Here is a 9,792-nt window from a genome sequence, read left to right as displayed (position 1 = left end):
GAGCAATTTCATCTTGAGTAAGACTATTATACATCGAATCTTAGTGATCTACCTTGATCATTCGAAGTGATGTCTTTAGATTAATGTATAAGTGCTGAGACCCTAAGGAACTAAATAAACCAAAGAGTTGTCTTTTCATAAAAATATTGTCTATTAGGAAAAGACAATGACTCATCAAAAGGAAAAGACAATGAATCTTAAGACTTTCATTCTAAATTCTAAGGGAATTGTAGACTCAAATGTTGCATGTAAATTGCTTTGATGTATCAAAGAGTGAAACCTATCATCGATCAAAATAAACTCGATACGTTGGGTGATTGCATGTAACATTGTGGGAAACCTTTTTCCAAGAGGGAATCCAAATCCTTTGTTGATAGGCAAAGAGATAAGAAATTTCTCATTGAGATAGATTTTATAGATATTATTTTCAAAACTTTGGCTAGAGCATTTTTGTTGGCATACCAAAATATATACATGTGTTTTTCACAAGTATGAGAATAACATAAAATTAGTGACTAAAGGATAAAGAGGTAGAAAATTAAGTGAAAGTATCCTTAGCATTAATTCTGCTACGGAATATTTCATGGAGAAATCAAAAGTCAATATTAAGTAAGTCAAAGTGATCAATTGTTTAATCGAAAATATTTTTTGGAGTCCAGTCACAATTATGTAGTGGAATTAATTGTGATTAAAATATTATCGCATAATGAATGTCGCATAATTAATCTTTGCTCTCTCACTCTCTCTCTCTCTCTCTTTCTCACCTCAAGCTTTTGTTTCTCAATATAAATCATCTCTTCCTTTGCCATATCAATATTTTTCTTTCTCTAATCAAACGATCTTTTTTTTTTTTCACTTCTATTAATCCAGTCAAAATCTCTATCACAATTTCTCTCTCTCCACTTTGATCTCTCTCTCTCTCTCTCTCTCTCTCCCCTCAAGCTTTTGTTTCTCAATACAAATCATCTCTTCCTTTGTCGTATCAATATTTTTCTTTCTCTAATCAAATGATATTTTCTTCACTTTTGTTAATCTAGTCAAAACCTCCATCACAATTTCTTTTTCTCCACAATCTTTGCTCTCTCTCTCTCTCTCTCTCTCTCACCTCAAGCTTTTGTTTCTCAATACAAATCATCTCTTCTTTTGCCGTATCAATATTTTTCTTTCTCTAATCAAACGATATTTTCTTCACTTCTGCTAATCCAGCCAAAACCTCCATCACAATTTCTCTCTCCCTCTCCCTCTCTCTCTCTCTCTCTCTCTCTAAGTCTACATTAGCATTTTCATCATCATTGTCTTCTCCTAGATGTATCACAATTTGAAGAGAAGAACTTGTACCAATGAATTTCTTTTTAGCACTATCTTCAACAATTTCTTTTTAACACTGCCTTCAACAAGTTCCAACAATGTTCAAATTGAATTGTGATACCTAGGGCTAAAATAGTAATAAATTAGTAGGAGGTTAAACACACACACACACACACAACGTCGTTTTGTTTGTTTGTTTTTTTTTTTCACTATTTTCCTTTTAAAAAGTGGTCCGGTTATTAAATAACTGCTAACCAGTGAAGGCGGTTAGCCGATTGCGGTTGTGGTTAGCAGTTTTAGCCAATAACCACTAATCGGAACCGCATTTTCACCCCTAGTGATACCATAGATATCCTGATATATATCATTTGCCTCATTAATTTGAAAAAGTAATTATAAATAGAAAATAATTAGAATCTCAAAATTAATTAATGATTAATTAACATTGTTAGTAACAATCCATTTTTACCATGTCTTCTTGCTCACTAGTACCACTTGAATTCTTTAATTCAACTTGTGCCAAGTACCCACATAATTTATTGATGAACTTTTGGATCAACCATCGATTTGATAAAGAATGAGTCGTACTTTCCACAATGTTTTCTTTGTTGTTATCATGGTAGTTCTCTCAAATTCTATTCCAAAATTTGTAGCTTATTTATTTATTTCTTTTTTATTTTAATCATTTCCTTGAATTGGATCAATGCCAATATTGAGCCCAAGCCTTTCCTAGTAAAATGTCTTATTCAATAGAGAAGTTTGATATTTTTAATAATTTCATTTTAGGTTGAGATAGAGTTTCCATTGTTTCCTTCGAAGCTTGCAACCCCAATAGTAAGAGCATAATGAAGTTTTGGTTATCACCTAGTGGATCCATAAGGGCATACTACCAAACAAGAAGTTGTGTGTAAATCCTTGATAACCATGTATCATATTCATGAAATCAATAACCACATATATTGATATCCATAAAAAATAATTCTTTTTCAACGCAACAAAAACCTTACATTCTGTTCTTATTCATAAAATCCTGTTTCAAATGTCTAATATATGGAAAGATCTTTTGTGGGAAAAGATGGAGAAAAAAATACATAATGTTTGATAAGATTTGAACAACAACACAACTAGATTGAGGTGTGGAAGCAAAGAGAAACATTACAATGTTATTTGTCTCTTTAAAACATGAATCACCGTTGAGCACAAAATAGCAAAGCCCCAACCAAAACTGGTTAGATTACAGATTGTATTGGATCATCTTGAAACTTGTAACCTTAACCCACAAAAAGTGGCCACTCTCCGCTGCTCCAACCACTACCAATTGCAAGACAACAATGGCCCAACCCCTGAAGAGATTCGCTAATTCTCTCTTGCTCCCACCGTGCAGAAGGTGAAGATGGTGAGAGAGGTGTGAGTCTATTTCGATTTGGAGGGAAAGCAAAGAACAAAAAAAAAAAAAAAAAAAAAAAAAAAAAAAGGGAAACATGAGAAGAGAAAGAAGAGATAACGTGTTTTTCTTTTTAATTTTTTTTTAAAAATTTTTATAAGAGCACTCACATTGATTTATGTATATGTTTATGAAAAATGGCTAATTAAACTTATTTTATCTAATTTAGCTAATAAATTTTTTAAAAATACCATACATCCAATTATCTATTTTTTATTTATTTATTTATATCATTTAAATATTATTTCTTTATTTTTTTTACTCTTTCTTTATTCTTTTTTAATGATTGTATTTTTCCTAAAGATAATATTTTTCAAATTTTGTAAAAAGTGAGATGTGGAGGAAAAAAAATAATATGAGAAAATTTTGGGAAAAGAGAGATGTTGAGAGAGAAATAGTAGCAGAAAATTTTGGAAAAAGAGAGATGTGGAGAGATAAATAGTATATTAATGAGATAGATGTGTGAACAGTGCAAGCTACATGTAGCGGTAATTGGATGTATTGAGATGTAGATGGTTTTTTAGAGTTTTGCTTAACTATTTTAGATAAAAGTAAGAAATGAAGCCATTGTGAGTGCTATAATAAGTCATTAGGTAGCACTTTGCTACCAATGTTTAGGGAAGCCGTAGGGTGTCTGTTGTAGGTTTGTTTTTATAGGTTTTTTTTTTGAAAATTTTCTTACATATAAAAAAGGAAATAAGTTATAGGGTGTCTATTGCTAGTGTTTTAAGTTCCTCTCTTGCAGCTCCCTCCAATTGGTAGCGTACAGTCTATAGATGTAGGGGTGATCACACCATAATTAGTATGGTCATCCCCACACCTAATCATCTACATAGAAGATGATAACATCCACAGAGGTTACAGTTCTAAGAAAACAATACAACTATTCATGAAGAGTTGTGTTGCACTAGTATATATAGAGAAAACAGTACGTGATTTATTCATTCAGTCATTTTTACATTCAATCTGTTTTCTCTCTTCTCTTTGGTCCTCTATAGGATTTCTACCCTTACGGGATAAAATCCTTCCACGTAAGATCCTTATAACATTTTCCTACAGTGGTATCTGAGCACAAGGAGCTATGGACAAAGGGAAAGAACAATTTGAAGAATAATCCACAAAATCTGAAGATCATTAAACTTTTCTAAGGCAAATCATCCAAACGATCAATAGACAAGTGGTGGGGGCATCTATAGTCGCTTTGTTCAATCTTCACCAATTGCTTGCAAATCCAAACGAAAAATATCTTACCCTTACAATGGGAGGTTTACAATATATGGGCAATGTTGAGGTTTTGCAGCGACATTATTTGTTGGAGAAGAATTACTGGAATAATTATCTGGAAACTCAATCAACGGGCTCTAAGAAAAATTTTCTTTGCACAAACGAAGCAACTCCTCCACCGGGCTTTGAGTGTTTTGTAGAATCATCCTAAAAAAGCAAGAAGATTTCGGCAATTTTTTTTTTTTTAAAAAAAAGAAGAATCAGGGCCAGAAAACTCGAAAATTTCAGGTTTTTCTTCATGTTTTTCCTCTGTAATTTTTGATTCTAAAACAGAGGTTGAAAACAACCAATTTTTTGGCCAAAACGATAGTGTTTTGGACAAAAATGGGGCTGAAATCGACTTATGGTGCCCCACAACTGACGGCGTTGTTCCACTTGGATGGAACGGCGCCGTTTCGCATCACTTCCAGAAGGGCCAAAAGGCGCCTTATGGAAATGACGCCGTTTTGCGTCATTGTTAGAAGGCGCCTTAAGGCCCTTCTGGGAATGACATCGTTTCGCCAACCACAATGAACGGCATCGTTCCAATTGCCCCTGCACCCTTTCCTCCACATATGCAACATAATGACGTTTCACCACTAAACGGTGTCAGCCCAAGAACCCTAGAAAGCGCGTGGAAGAAGCTGCACGACATCGTTTTGGGCTCCACTCCAGCGTCTGATCCGACCCGACCCGCAACCCGCATTGGGCCGAAGTGGAAGCACACAACTCAAAAATTCGTCCTCCAAGCCCAAGCCCAGAAGTTCAAGGCCCAAGCCTCCATCTCACCCGACCCGGATCCGAAGTCCAAACCAATTAAAAACGGGATTTTGCAACAAATTCAAGTTCCGACCCGGAACCGAGATCTGACTCGAAGAAGATCTGTGCCCCATTGCTCATTCACCAGGCCGTGCCACATGGCGCGTGAAACCGTGGGTCGATCCACCCAGTTCTGTGAAAGCAAACCCTGTTTGCTCGAACCGCCAATTTCACCCATTTAGCCCGGTTTGCCTGAACCGCCTAAATCAAGGTCCTTTCACTGTTTTTGATCGTTCTGGCTCGTTTCAACCTCGTTTCAGATGATTCCAAAACCATTGGAAAGCTAATTGGAAGAGGAAGAAGGCTAAAGGTTTATACAACAACAATTTTCAGAATAAATATCAGAAAAAACATTAGGAAATGGGAGAATCTTTGAATCAAGCCAATCAAGACGTGCATCGGCCATTTATTCGACCTTGTTGGTTGTCTCCTATAGGACACAAGCAAGTTGAATTTACTATTCTTGATTTGGCACAATCGAAGATTACAATTGACCGATGATTAAAGGGTCCACACCCTTTGTTCAACCTATTGCACAGCACCTGAGAGACTTGTGGCCTTTAGACACACATCGGTACAGTCTTCCTAGAAGAGGTGAATGGGTCAATCCACCAGATCCAGATCGAGCATATTATCGGGACTATTTGAACAATTATCAGGCCGGTCTCACTTATGCTCATGATAACTAATTTCTCAACTATCCTATTTTATTAGTTGGTGTGTATTTATTTAGAACTACATATTTATTTTTGTTGTAAGTGTGATACAGATACATTGGTATTGGTTTGTAATAATTAACATTTATTACTTATATTTTATCCTATCCACATTTTAAAATGGCTATAAAAAGCGGTATAGATGCCTCCAAGGTTGAAAACCTTAACGGCATCAATTTTAGAATGTGGAAACAGAGACTTTCTTATGTACTGACGCATGAGAAAATATTATATACTCTAAATTCTGTCAAACAAGAATTAGATGATTAAAGAGATGAAGAGGTTGTCAAGAAACAAGAAAAATGGTTAGAAGACGACCTTATGGCAAGAGCTACCATTCTTCACAACATGAAGGATAATATCATTCCGCTTTTTGAAGAACATGAAACAACATGAGGTATGATGGAAGCTTTAGATCAAAAGTATGGACCTAGATCTGACACACATACAATTGTTATTAAATAAATATAACAATGCCTGTATGGAAGAAAATGATTATGTCGGTGATTATGTTAATCAAATGGAACTTGTTGCAAAAGAATTATCAAATGCAGGTCACCCAGTGTCTAACAAAATGCAAGTCACAACCATACTCAATAGTCTTCCTCTATCATGGGAGCATGTGGTAACTTCTTTGACACACAGTGACAAAGAAATTTCCATGACATCTCTTCCAGTATTACTTGAGTTAGAATAAGAAAGAATGAAGAGAAGACGAATAGAAGGAACAGCTACAAATCTACTGATGGCACGTGCAACTGCATAAAAATCGCATGCACCCACATTCCATAAAAAACCGAAGAAATTCAAAAGAAGATGGAAGGGAAAACCAAAAGGCAACTTCAAAAACAAAAGAGCATGCTACAGATGTGGAAAGACAGGACATTTCAAAGCCAAATGTACAAAGAACAATGGTAGCAAGAAACAGAAAGAAATTGCTCTGACAATCACTGAAGTAATGATGGCAAAACCGACTACAAATTACTAGTGGATACATATATTAAAATTCTTTATGAAAATTTTAATATATGTACATATATTAAAATTTTCAAAACATTGGATTATCTCTTAAAGGTTTTGGAATATCTTATTTTTAACTCTATTAAGAATATATGCTGCTGTTGATAATGCCTCTCCCTAAAAATGTACAGACAAATTAACATATGCCATCATAGATCTTATCATTTCCATTAAAGTTCTATTCATTCTTTATGCAATTCCATTTTGTTGAGGTTTATAAGGTATTGTAAACAATTTCTTATTCCTTTTTCTTTACAAAAAGAATCCATGGCTTCGTACTCACTTCCCTTGTCATTATTCAAGTTTTTTACCTCACATGTAAATCATGTATTAAAGGGAAAATGACTAACAAGTCTTTTCAAAACATTGGAAATCATAATAATTATTGGAAGTAATTCATTCACATATACGTGGACCTTAAGAACTAAAACACATAAATGAATGGAATATTTTATCACTTTTAATGATGACTATTCCAAGTATGGACATGTCTACCTAATCAGACATAAGTCTGAGGCTATTGAAAAATTCAAAGAATACAAATTAATGGTAGAAAATCAACTTGGTAGATCCTTCAAAAGCTTGAATAATGATAAGGGAGGTGAGTATTAAGCCGTGGATTCTTTTTGTAAAGAAAAATGAATAAAACATTTGTTTACAATGCCTTATAAACAAATGGAATTACATAAAAAATGAATAGAACTTTAATGGAAATGACAAGATCTATGATGGCACATGCTGCTTTGCCTGTACATTTTTGGGGAGAGGCATTATCAACAGCAACATATATTCTTAACAGAGTTAAAACAAAATCAAAACCACTCACACCCTATGAATATTGGACAGGCCTCAAACCACATTTTGAACATCTCAAGGTGTGGGGATGCAAAGCACATGTTCTCATTCCAAAACCTTCAAGAGAAAAATTAAGGAGCAAAACATGCGAATGCAAGTTCATTGGTTATGTGAAAAATGGTAGTGGTTACTAACTTTATCATTCTAAAAAAGGATTAATACAGGGTCGTGATGCTGTTTTCCTGGAACACACCAATCAAATCATTCCTATAGATCAGATCAGATTTTTTCAAGAAGATGAAGCCTCCGACTCTAACAAATACTCATTTCCAAGAACAACATGAGATAGATCCCTAGATTAGTGGGAGAATTAAAAGGAAATCTGATGATCTATCCCAAAAATCTGATAATCTTTCTATCATGGGGACAAATCATCAAAATAGTGGGAGTAAAAGACAAAGGCAACCGTCCATTATACTCAAAGATCATTATGTTCTAAGTGTAGATGACATAAATCTACAAGATGATCCAATGAATTTTAAAAAGGCTATGAACAATAATGTTGCTAATGAATGGATCGAAGCTATGAATGATGAGATCAACTCAATAAAAAACAATGATGTATGGGAACTCATAGTTTTACCAACACAAAGGAAAGCGGTCAGATGTAAGTGGGTACTCAGAAAGAAATTCAAAGCATATGGAAGCCTTGACAAATACAAAGCTAGGTTGGTAGTTAAAGGGTTTACTTAACAACTCGGTATAGACTTCATAGACACTTATTCACTTGTAGCAAAGTTCGCTTCAGTAAGAATAATCATATCTATCGTAGCAAAAATGGATTTACAATTATGTCAGCTGGATGTGAAAATGGCATTTCTAAATAGAGAATTAAAAGAAGACATATATATGATCCAACTAGAGGGATTCGAGCTAGAAGGACATACAGAGAAAGTCTACAAATTGAAAATATCACTATATGGACTAAATCAATCTTCGAGACAATGGTATTTGAAGTTCCACCAAGCTACACTTGAAAATAGTTTCGAGTTAAGTCTACTAGATCACTACGTTTACATTTGTAAAAATAATGATAAATTAACTATATTGTCATTATATGTAGATGATATATTGTTGACTGAAAATTGTCCAGATATGATAAAAAACACTAAAGCTTTCTTAGCATCTAAGTTTGAAATGAAAGACATAGGCGCTGCTAACTATGTCTTGGGAATAAAAATCTCTAGAAATAGAAATTCGAAATTATTATACTTGGATCAAGAAAAATATCTAGAAAAGATACTTAAAAAGTTTAACATGTCTAATTGTAAACCTTTAAGTACACCCATTTCAAATGATCAACATTTAAGCAAAACAATGTGTCGTCAAAATGAGACAGAGATCGAACAAATGGAATCAGTCCCATATGCTCAAGCTGTGGGTAGTCTCACGTATGCCATGACAAGTACAAGACCTGCCATTTGTCACGCGGTAAGATTGGTGAGTAGATATCAGTCTAATCCAGGGAAGGAACATTGGCAAGCTGTAAAGCGAATATTTAGATATTTGCAAGGTACCAAAAACATCAAGCTATGTTTTGGTTTAAGTGATCTAAAAATTGCAGGATATATTGATGCAGATTTTGCAGGTAATACAGATGATAAAAAATCTACAAGTGGGTATGTGTTCCTGTTTAGTGGAACAACTCTTTCTTGGTCTAGCAAAAAATAGAATTGTATTGCAAAATCCACTATGGAGGCTGAGTGTATATCATGCAACACAGAGGTAAGTAATGCAGTCTGGATTGGATGTTTCATTGAAAGTTTAAATTTAGGTATACCTAATAGACCTGTCAATGTCTTTTGTGACAATAAGTCTGATATATTTTTAATAAAAAGTGGAGCACATAGCTCCTAAGGCAAACACATTGATATAAATTATCATTATATTCAAGATATAGTGGAGAAATGTGAAATAAATGTTGAATTTATTTCATCAACAGAGATGGTAGCCGATCCTATGACCAAGGGATTGCCTTTGGATAAATTCAAAGGGCATGTAGCAACATTGGGTTTAAGATACATCTAGATGAGAGCTACATGGGTTAACGCATGAAACAGAAGGATTCAGGGACGCCTGAAAGAATGATTCTATGCTTTTCTACATAATATGAAACAATTGGTCAGCTAAAGGCATATAACAACTAAGAGGTACACATATTAGATTTTACATAAATGCAAAGTCCAATAGAAGGCATTATGTTGAATTTAAGTAATATCTATGCTCTGAAAAAGACACTAATAAAGTGAATCAAGGAAAAACTTTAACAATAATGATGTTTTAGAAAGTACTTGATCAAAAGTTTAGTGCAGGTCAACACATGGTTTTGTGTATGGCTGAAGTCGTCAATTACGGAATGGATATGGA

This window comes from Corylus avellana, chromosome ca4 (genome assembly GCF_901000735.1).
Source record: "Corylus avellana chromosome ca4, CavTom2PMs-1.0".
Classification (NCBI taxonomy): domain Eukaryota; kingdom Viridiplantae; phylum Streptophyta; class Magnoliopsida; order Fagales; family Betulaceae; genus Corylus; species Corylus avellana.
Note: the sequence above shows the minus strand (reverse complement) of the source record.